The sequence below is a fragment of the Leptosomus discolor genome, chromosome 10, assembly GCF_034619465.1.
Source record: "Leptosomus discolor isolate bLepDis1 chromosome 10, bLepDis1.hap2, whole genome shotgun sequence".
Lineage (NCBI taxonomy): Eukaryota > Metazoa > Chordata > Aves > Leptosomiformes > Leptosomidae > Leptosomus > Leptosomus discolor.
Genome location: NC_141400.1, coordinates 9,848,576 through 9,858,248, shown reverse-complemented (window position 1 = coordinate 9,858,248; position 9,673 = coordinate 9,848,576).

The following is a 9,673-nucleotide window of genomic DNA, read 5'->3' as shown; positions in this document are numbered from 1 at the left end:
TAAAAAAACCCAACACCTGAATAGCCTGGTGCTGGTGGGGAGGCACACACAGTCTCGTTGAGTGGACGAGAATTTTGTTAATTTATCCAATGCTTTGAGCCCTGGAAACGGTGAGGAGGTTGTGGGTGCTCAGCACCTTGCTGTGAAACGACTTCTCTGTTTTTCACCTCTTATGGCAGGGTTTGTAGACAATGTGGTTTTTAAAAATCCACCTGCTTTTCTGCCTGTTTGGACTTGAAACAGAAGCAGTCTAGGATGGCTGCTGCGCTCCCATGGCAGAGCAGGGCTGCTATAGATGCACGGACCAGTACAGCTGGGGGCTTTAATCGTCTGTGGCTGGTCACCAGTGCCAGTGTTCCCGGGCACTGGGAGGAAACACAGATGTCCAGTGCAGAGTCTGTTGGGATGAAAAATGTGAAACTCTGCAAAATGTACGCAGGGCTTGTCTGTAAAGCCCAGTGCTGTCTCTGCTCTGCTCCTGCCCAGAACTGAGCTGGCATTGCAGCAGGAGTAAATGATGACTCTGCTGCCTCTCAGCTGTCTGAGCAAGGTCTTACCTTGCCCAGGATGAACAGCGCCCACCTTGGCAGGGCTCTTTAGTCCTGGCTCAGCACAGTGCAAATGCTGTGCTGCAGCTTCTCCAGCTGTGCTGGTTTGCAGCTTGGGCTGGAAGCAGGGGAAACAGCGTGAATTGCCCTGCAGGAACGGGGGTGACAGGAGCACAGTAGGTAGGTTGCTGCTGTCTGTCCCAGGTTGCTTAGTCTCCTAACTAGGATTGGAAAAGGTTCTGGGAGGGTGTCTTTGGAAAAGTGTACTGGTCTCCTGGCCTGTTCTCTGTTACCTGTTGCCCAGCCCTGTTGTCCTGGTGCTCTTATTGCTTCAGGTGGGGGTGAAGAAAGAGCATGGTTAATGTAAAGTAGGATCCCAGCCCAGCATGTTGCAATGACAAGTATTTTGCATTCTTTATGCCACTTAAAACCCTAATGAAAGTCTTGGCAGCAGAGGACAGTGTGTGCCCTGCACGTTTTGAGGCTTCTCCTTTCCAGAAACAACAACGGAGAGTCGTTGTACAGCTTGGACAGGGAGGCATTACACCAGGCACTTCCAAAACACGGCAGATACCCAAATTATAATTTACAGGTTTGTAACTTTGTGCTTTCAAGGGACAGAGCACCCCAGCTAGAAATACAAGCCGTGGCTGACTGCAGGGGTCCTGAAGAAGGAATCAGTCAGACTTTCAGCATCTGTGGGGAGAGCCTCAGCTGCCATCCAGCTTCCAGCACCCCTGTTAAAATAGGACGTTCAGACTGGAGAACATTTCACACCGCATCTTGGAAAGGTGCTTGGTCCTAAGAGGTGCTTAGAGCCCAGTCCCTCCTTCCCAACACGTTTGGTGATTGCCCTGAGGCTCCCAGAAGTCCCTCCTGGCTCTGGTCCTCCAGCAATGCCAAAGGAAAGGCATTAGGAAACCACAGTGGCTGCTGCCAGAGCTACCTGCCGTCTCACAGACATGACTTCATTGCAGGCGTAGGCAAAAGCAGCAACGGCGAGAGGATCTCTCACCAGCCCTAGAGACAGTCTGAACGCAGCTCCCCACTTGCCCACCTCCTCGCTGGCTCGAGTGGGTTCAGGCTCCACTGCTGAACTTCGCAGCCTCTGCCCAGTCCTGAGAAATGCATAAACAGCAAATGGCTTCTGGGAAGCCCTGCCAAGTCCTTTCTCCCTCATGTAAATATTTTTTCCTCTTAAGTGTATGTGAGTGTGAAAAATCCCTCCTTAATCTTTTTTTTCTCTGGCTGAAGGAAATGCTTGTTCATGCCCAGGTGATGACTGCCCTCATCTTGATATTTTGGAGCCATCAACCCAAGCAAGAACCACACTGCTGAAGACATTTGTTATTGCCCCCCAAAGCCATACTGCTCATCCTGCCTCCCCAGCCTACTGGCATCAGACCACATGGTGCCTGCCACGAGGGGTGCCTGTCAGGACATTACACTCCTTAGTGGCTATTGGATGGAGGTCCCATGGGCTGCAGCATGCGGACAGCAAATTGCTTAGGCAGCCTTGAAAAAGCCTTCAAAAACAGTGCAAAATATCCATGGGGTTCAGCGTCCCTGCTCCAAAGCCTGAAAGTCCCATCCTGTTATATTGGACTCATGTCTGGAAATGCATGGCAGCTTTTCCTGAGAAAAACTGGAGCAGAAGCCCTAGATAAGTTTCTTGATGCTGGTCCTCGAAGCAAACGACTCAGTGGAAAATACAGTGATTTTCTGGTTCACAGCAGAGAAAGGAAGTGTGTCTGCATGTAGCAGAGGTAGTGTAAGCCCCAATATATCTATGTGCAGGGCAGCAGGGTGGACAAGCTGAGTAGGTACCTGTTCACTGGGGAATCTGTTCTCACTGTTCAGATGTTTTCTTACTCTTCATTCACCCCACCTGACTGTCCTGCTTGGGAAGGGGTGGGATCAGGCACAGGCTGTCACCACTTTCTTCCAGCCCTCTCCTTGAGACCCCGGTGAAGGTCTGTGTCTCATGAAAACAAGAAGACATTGCTATCGGTGGTTTCAGAGAGGAAGCGTGTCAGCACAGTGGGCAGCCTCACGCAAGAGAATGATGCTTCTCAGCACTCAGCTTGCCCTATATGAAAGACGTCTGTGCTGTAAACCATCAGGTCACAGATCGTCCATCGGGATGTGTGTTACTCCGTTCCTGCGCTCTTGTTGAGCTGGGCTGCAGTACCAGATGCAGTGGTGTAAGCTGGAAGGTAACAAATCAGTCGTGACGGCGAGTCAGTCAACGCTCTGCATGATCGTGAAAGCCTGCTTGTAGCAGGGTCAGTGTGTGATTATCAAGATCTTTGGTGTGGAAGGTGGGAGGGGAAGAGTGGCGCTTTTGTGGTTGGGCTGGAGGGTGTCACTCAGCATGGCAAGTTTTTCTAGCACAGACATCAGAGCAGTGTCTTACCCTGAATGGCATTTTACTTTGTGTTGCGGTGAGCACTGGTAGGGACCTGCCTTTCACCAGGAGCAGCCCTTTGAAGTGCTGTGGCTCAAAGACACCCCTCCCTTTGTCTTCTCCAGGCAAGCACAGGTTGTCCTCTTCTTTTCAGCTTTGTGAAAATGAAGTAATTTGTGAACTTGCCAGGGTTTTGCACAACAGAGATGTTAGCACACTCCGTGCCATGGGAGATGGAGCCCTGAGCAACCTCAGTGGTGGTGGCAGTGGAGAGGCAATGAAGGCAAGTCCCACTCAAACCTGGAAGTCTTGCTGTCTTCAGCTGAGATACAGAGTACAAGTATATACAGTTATAGATATGGAAGCAGGGAAGGCGCTAAGCTGGGGGCACAATCCACAGCAATTGGCTCATATCACTTCAGCACAGCAGCTGAGGCAAAGGGGAGCTGTAGGGGGGAGACCCATGGGAGGAAAAAGGGAGAGTAGAACTACAGAAACATATTTTGTGACTCAGAACAAGAAGGCAGTTCCTCACTAACTGCATAGCATGATTTGTTCAGCTCGTTTAAAAGCTCACTGCTGTCCCTCCGGGGCTCCCTGCTGCAGAGAAAGACCCTTCTTAAAAGGGGATCCTCAGGCTTCCTATTTATAACTTGGAAACCCCTCCAGGAGAGTTATCCAGCCTTGAATGAACATCTTCCCGTCCCTAGCAGCACAGTGATGTACGGGCTGTTCCTCCTGCAATCCCAGCCCCTCCTTTGTAGGCGCCCAGCTGACATTTGCTAGCAGACTGTAAGGGACAGTTGCGGGCATCTCTCCCTGGCGTGGGAGGTGATGACACACCGGCTGCCGCCACACCGGGCTGGCAGAGGCAGGAGGAGGCAAGGAGAGGGGCAGGGTGCCGGGCTGCTCCAGCTGGGCTGCCCCTTGCTTGGCAGTGGGGGAGAGTCAAGTGATGGGAGGCAAGGGGTGCGTGCTGTTCCCAGAAAGGAAAGGTCAGGGTGCAGAGCCGTGGCGTGATTAGCCTCTGAGCCAGAGCTGGTGGCAGTAGGGCTGGGGCTGGAGGGGCTGTGATTTCAAGGCATGGCTTGTGGATGTTGGCCAGGAGAGACAGAAATGAATTGGAGAAGGGGAAAAGGACTGTTGGCCTGAAGTGAAGTGTGGAGCTCTGCAGGAGTGCTGGCTAGGGCCACAGTAAGCTTTCCCTACCAGTTGGCAATGTACCCCTGGACCTTAGAGGAACCCCAAGACAGGGTGCTGGCGTTGCATCTGCTCAGGTTTGGTCTCAGGCTGGGCTGACTCAGTCCAATGCTCTGTGCCGGGGGCAAACCACCGCTGAGCGACACAGTTGGACTGACTTGTTTGGTTGCAGGATAGGATTTCAGTTTGCTACAGTTAGATGGCAGAGCTTTGGGGATTTTCCTTTCTGGTATGATATATCAAGCCAAAGGCTTTTATAACAAAATCAGAGATTCTTTCTCTGCCTAAGGATTCCCTTTAACAGACAAAACTCAAGAGGGGAAAAATGATGATAAAACTGTTTGGACAGGGCCAACTTTTTTAGCATAGGTTTGGACAATGCAGCTTACTGAGAAACTGTGTCTGTAAGGAGGCTTTCATCAACTCTGCCAATAAAGTCATAAACCCAGTATGGACTGGTGAGGAAAAACTGAGAGGAAGAGAAGGACTCAAAGGAGAATTGTTGAAGGGACAGATGGAGGCAACCGAAGAACAGAGGCAAAATGAAATATAGCCCCAGGAGCGTGTAAAAAGACGATGAAGAAAAAAATGGACATGAGAAAAAGGCCCTAGGAGGGACAACGACTCAAGCACCAGCAGAAAACTCAAGGTGGAAAGCAAGAGGCTGGATCCCATGCAGAAGAGGCGGGAGAGGCTCGAAAGGGATTGCAGAAGGAGGAGAAACAGGGCTGGAAAATGCCATGACAGCAGGATCTGCATTTCAGTGCAGGCAGCCTGACTGGTGCCTCTTCTCTCTGACGTTAGTAGTTCCTTGTCTGTTTTCAGCCAGTATGAGTTTGATTTAGCAGATCTGGCAGGACGAAGGGAGAGGGGACAGTTTCTCAGTGATACAGAAATGCTGGGGAACCATAGGTGAAAGAGCATGGCCATTAGAGAGGCAATGCATGCACAGTTTGTTCCCACTGTCCAGGGAGTTGTCCAAGGCAAGTGGCCAGCCTCATTTATGCTCCCAGAGCAAGGAAGGTGAGTGCTGTTTTATTTTTAAAGACTGTCTCCTCTGCCTTGTGCCATGGTACTGCCTGCAGTGGGGTTCCAGTTTCAGGAAGAGCAGGGGAAAAACAACCTCATCCAAATTAAAACATTCTGCTTTTACCTGTAAATGGCATCAAATATTTTTGTCTCAAATCATTACTCATCCATCCTGCCTGACAGAGCCAGTGCTGGAAGCCCAGGCCTTGCAAGCCAGCACCTCAGGAAGATGCCCTGTGAGGGGAGCAGGCAGGCAGGCAGTGGGGCAGGAGTTGGCACAGGGCGCTGTGGCTATGTTTAACCCGAATCACCCGAGCAATGAGCACAGTCAGAGCACGCCATGCCACGAAGCTTCAGACCACACGGGGCTGAGCCAGGTGGCCGTGCAGCAGGACCGCACCAGGGAACCAGTGACAAAGTGGACCTGGAATTTTTCCATTTGAGGCAGAACAAGCACTCGATTCACCAAAAGAGGGCTTGCAAGAGATAAAGTAAGGTGTTGTTTGAGCACTGCCTCAGCTGAGCGTTTCAGAGGAAGGCAGACTGCTCAGCAGACTCTCCTTACCCGTGTTGCCAACGCCTTGTGCAGCGTTTGGTTTCTCCTGGGGATGGGAGATGCTGAAGAAGAGCTGGCTCATTGCAAGCAACTGATATGCAAGGTAAAGCTCACTGCATCTGCAAACTGCAAGTAAGAATTTAAGTGGCCCAAGTTTGGTGTTCAAATTATGCTAATGAGGAAAGCCCTGTCCCTAGCAATGACTAAGTCAGACGGACAGGGCATTCAGACTTAATGAAGGGACGTGGAGGGGGTTTCCACTGGAGACAAGTGAAAATGAGACAACTGATCCAATAAAAACCCAACAAATCCTGGCCCTGGGTGTCCAACCTGGGTGTCACCTTTTCACTCTGCCAGTCTCAGGGCCAGAGGTCACAAGACAGTGGTATCAAGCCAGTCCCTAGTTAGGTCCCGCTCTAGCCCGACACTGGGGAAGGAACAAAGCACGTCACACCCATGCTGTGCTGCTCAGTATTCTTCCCTGCCAGCCAAAATTTTCAGCAGGCTCATTACAGCAACTTTATGGCTCCTTCATGTTGCTGGAGTGGGATTTTTTCATGGGAGGAAACTCCTACTGCAAACCTGAGATGCTTCATAAACAGCTGGATTGTTTCTGTCTTTAGTGTTTTTTTCCCTTCAGTGTAGGAAAAGTGCCACATCTCGACTGACGGGGCACTGGAGAGCAGTCCCGCACCATGGTGGTGTCCCCCTGCAGTGGGAGCAGGAGCAGGGATGTCCCTGGTTTTGTGCTTCTCACTCCAGCATCGCCCGCAGGATCAGACTCTCCTGTGTCCTTGTTTTGGATGGAGGTGTCCCTTCTCTGTACTGCATATTACAGTCTCGGTCTCAGTATTCCTCCCTCCTGTCTCCCCTTCCAGCCAGTGCAAATGCAATGATAGTCACGAGGTGGCCTAAAGCTGACCTTGGGTTACCTAACCCTGCTAGAGCACTGGGACAAGCTGCGTGTGTTGTTGTGGGTGTGGATGATAGAGAGAGAGGAAGATGACTGTATAAGCCAAATAGCCGCAGATGCATTTAGGACCTTACTGTCACTTTGATGACAATGGGTTTCATGTGAATCACCGCAGTAGGTACGCTGTCACAGCTCACAAAGAGCACAAAATTCTGTGGTTTGGTTTTAAACAAACGATCAAATGAAGAAAGTTGACATGAAGTTATCCCATGTGGACATTGCCTTGCCTTGTGTTGCCTTGGGAGCAGTGGCGAGGTGCAAACGCAGAGGCTGCGCCTTCACGCTGCAGCTCTGCCTTGCATCCCGGAGCATTTCCCAGCTCCAGAGCTAAGCCACGATGCCAGTGCCCGGCATCGTCCCGGAGCCCCCGGCTGCTCCCAGCTGCTTTCTTTGGTCTGTGCTTTTGTGCCTGTAGCTGTATCTCACCCTCCTATTGCACAGGACTTGCACCTCTGGCATCCCTGTTTGTGACCCCTCTGACGTGCCCACCAGCCCTTCCCTTCCTTCCATCGCAGCTCAGAAAGGGGAAACCTTTCATCCCCTCTTCTCCTCTGTCCTGAGCTGCCTTTGGCCTCCACCAAGACTTTCCCTTCCATCTCCTTGGGGCAGTGGGAGGCCCTCAAGTACCCGTGCTGGCAGACCTGCCCCGACTGGGAGCAGAGAGCTGCACGTCACGCTCACTCTGCTAGTATTAGCATGGGAGCTCACGTGGAGATGGAGGTGGAGAGCCAAGAGCCAGCAGATGCTGGTCCAAGCAGTGGCTGCAGAGGGAAACCTTGGCATAGGTGCTGTGTTTTGCCAACACAATGCCTATGAGGGAGCCTGCGTGGCTGGTGAACCAGAGCACATTACCTTTCCTGTGCTGGCAATGAGCTTTGCCCACTATATTCAAGCATAAAACCTCTGAGCACAGAAGCGGTCTTTGCTGTTGGTGAAATGCCTCTCAAAACTCTCCTGATGTGTCAGGGAGGTGTTTTTCTTCAATCTGAGTAAGTGCTCTGATGGTGGAAGGGGGACAAACCTAGTTTCAGCCATGCAGCCAGGGCAAAGACCCATCTCCAGCAGCTTGCTGCGGCTCTCCAGCTCTGATCAGGGCTGCAGGGACAAAAAGCCTCTGGAGGTGTCAGTCAGGCACTCCTGTCAGGCACCACGGCACCCGCACAACCCTGTATGCTGCGTAGGAATGAAGTGAAGCTCACAGGCCTTCATCTGGCACCCGGGAGCCCAGGGCCGTGTAATTTCATGGCAAAATTAGAGTTTCCCAGCAGACTTCTGCTGGAGTCGAGTGAAAAACGTGGCAATCTCTCCTTGCATTTTTTTAAGAGCTCCTATGGATGGGATGAAATGCTTGTGAGCATCCCCCAAAGCACCACAAATCAAACGGTCAAGAGTCCCTGCCAAATGCATTGCTTTTTGAATAAAAGCCATAGCTGCGGAGAGAAGCATCTTGATTTGGAAACTGGGGCAGACATGCTTGGGTAGTGCCTGCTTATTCTCTGGCTGGCATTAGCTGGGGTTTTTAACTTCTGAAGGAATTAGAAGGGGGCTTTAAAAAAGCATTTTTAAATGTGTTCTCTGCTAGGAGCCTCCACCTGTAGATAGAGGTGCCCAGAGAAAACCAGTGATGGACAGCAGATGAAAACAGTCCGATGTCCTTACCTTATTACACCGTCCTTATTTCCCTTATTTTCCATCCCTTCCCTTCTGGAGCTGGGGCATTTGAGTCCTGCAACCAGGTTCTTTCCTGAAACATCTTTTTCCTCCTCTTCCCTGTACAAGACACCAAGACGAGCCCATGCATTTGGAAAGTCCCCTCCCAATCCTTGGCACAGGGCAAGATTATATAAAGCAGTAATTCATTATTTCCTCTCAGCCCCCAGGTTCCTTCCCGAGTTGTTGAAGCTTTGTGTAGAGCGATGATTTCCTCCAAAATGAACAGTAATCTCGCTTCCTTCTTGGAGCCTGCTCTGCTGCCTGCCAAGGCACAATTAGGGAGGGTGTGGAGCAGGCGTTCCTGTCATTCTGCAGGCACGCGTGCCTTTGCAGTGACCGTGTCTGACAGGTATGGAGACAAACCGGGACAGCCGTTTCCCTGCCCCAGCGCGGCAATGGCCTCGGTGATAAGTGGGAAATGCAGCTGCGAGGTGTGAGTGGGGAGACGGGGTTTTCCTGGGAGGAGAGCTGTGGGTACCTGGGTGGCACCAAGGATGTTGCTTGCGATTTGGCATCAGCATCACTCTCGGAAGTTTAACGGCTCTTAGTTTGCTTTTTATTTATTATCTTGGGATGTCTCCACAATGCAAGACATGCCAGCCAGCAGCTGTGGTTTGGAAGGGACAGGTCAGCATAGCTCGCCTCTCCTGGTATGTCCAATGTGCACACTTAGTGTGGTGAATGGGCCTGCCTTGCTGCGGCCAAGCTGCTTCCAGTGCCTGCGGCAAGAGGAGCATGTGCCATGTGGCTAGCATCTATGCCACGCTGCTGAGCTGGTTTTGCCCTGAGCAGCTCCCGCGGACATGCGGAGGGGCCCACAGCTGCACCGTGCCCCAAGGTCAGTCAGACCTCCTGCGGGGAGGTGGGACTCCAGCAGGACCAGGACCTGGGCAGGATCCTGGCTGTATTAGGGGCGTAAATCTACCCGTGGTCCAGAGCTGGACTGCAGTTGTCCTGCTGTGCAAGGTGCCCTTGGAGCAACATGGAGAAACCCCCAGTCTCCAGTGTCCATAGCAGCCCCTGGAAAGCAGTCTGGGCTATATTGCCACTGGGTAGAGACTGTGCTGTTACTGAAACACATGTGACTCGGCAGTGCCGAAATGTTTGTTCAGGCTTTGTGCATGATTCCTCAAAACCTCAATCCTCTCTGAAGCACAAAGGCTTTTATGTGAGTTGCAGGAAGGCTTGTTGAGTTGCAGAAAGAAATACACCATGAAAATATCACCCTGTTCCGCAGTGACAAGCAT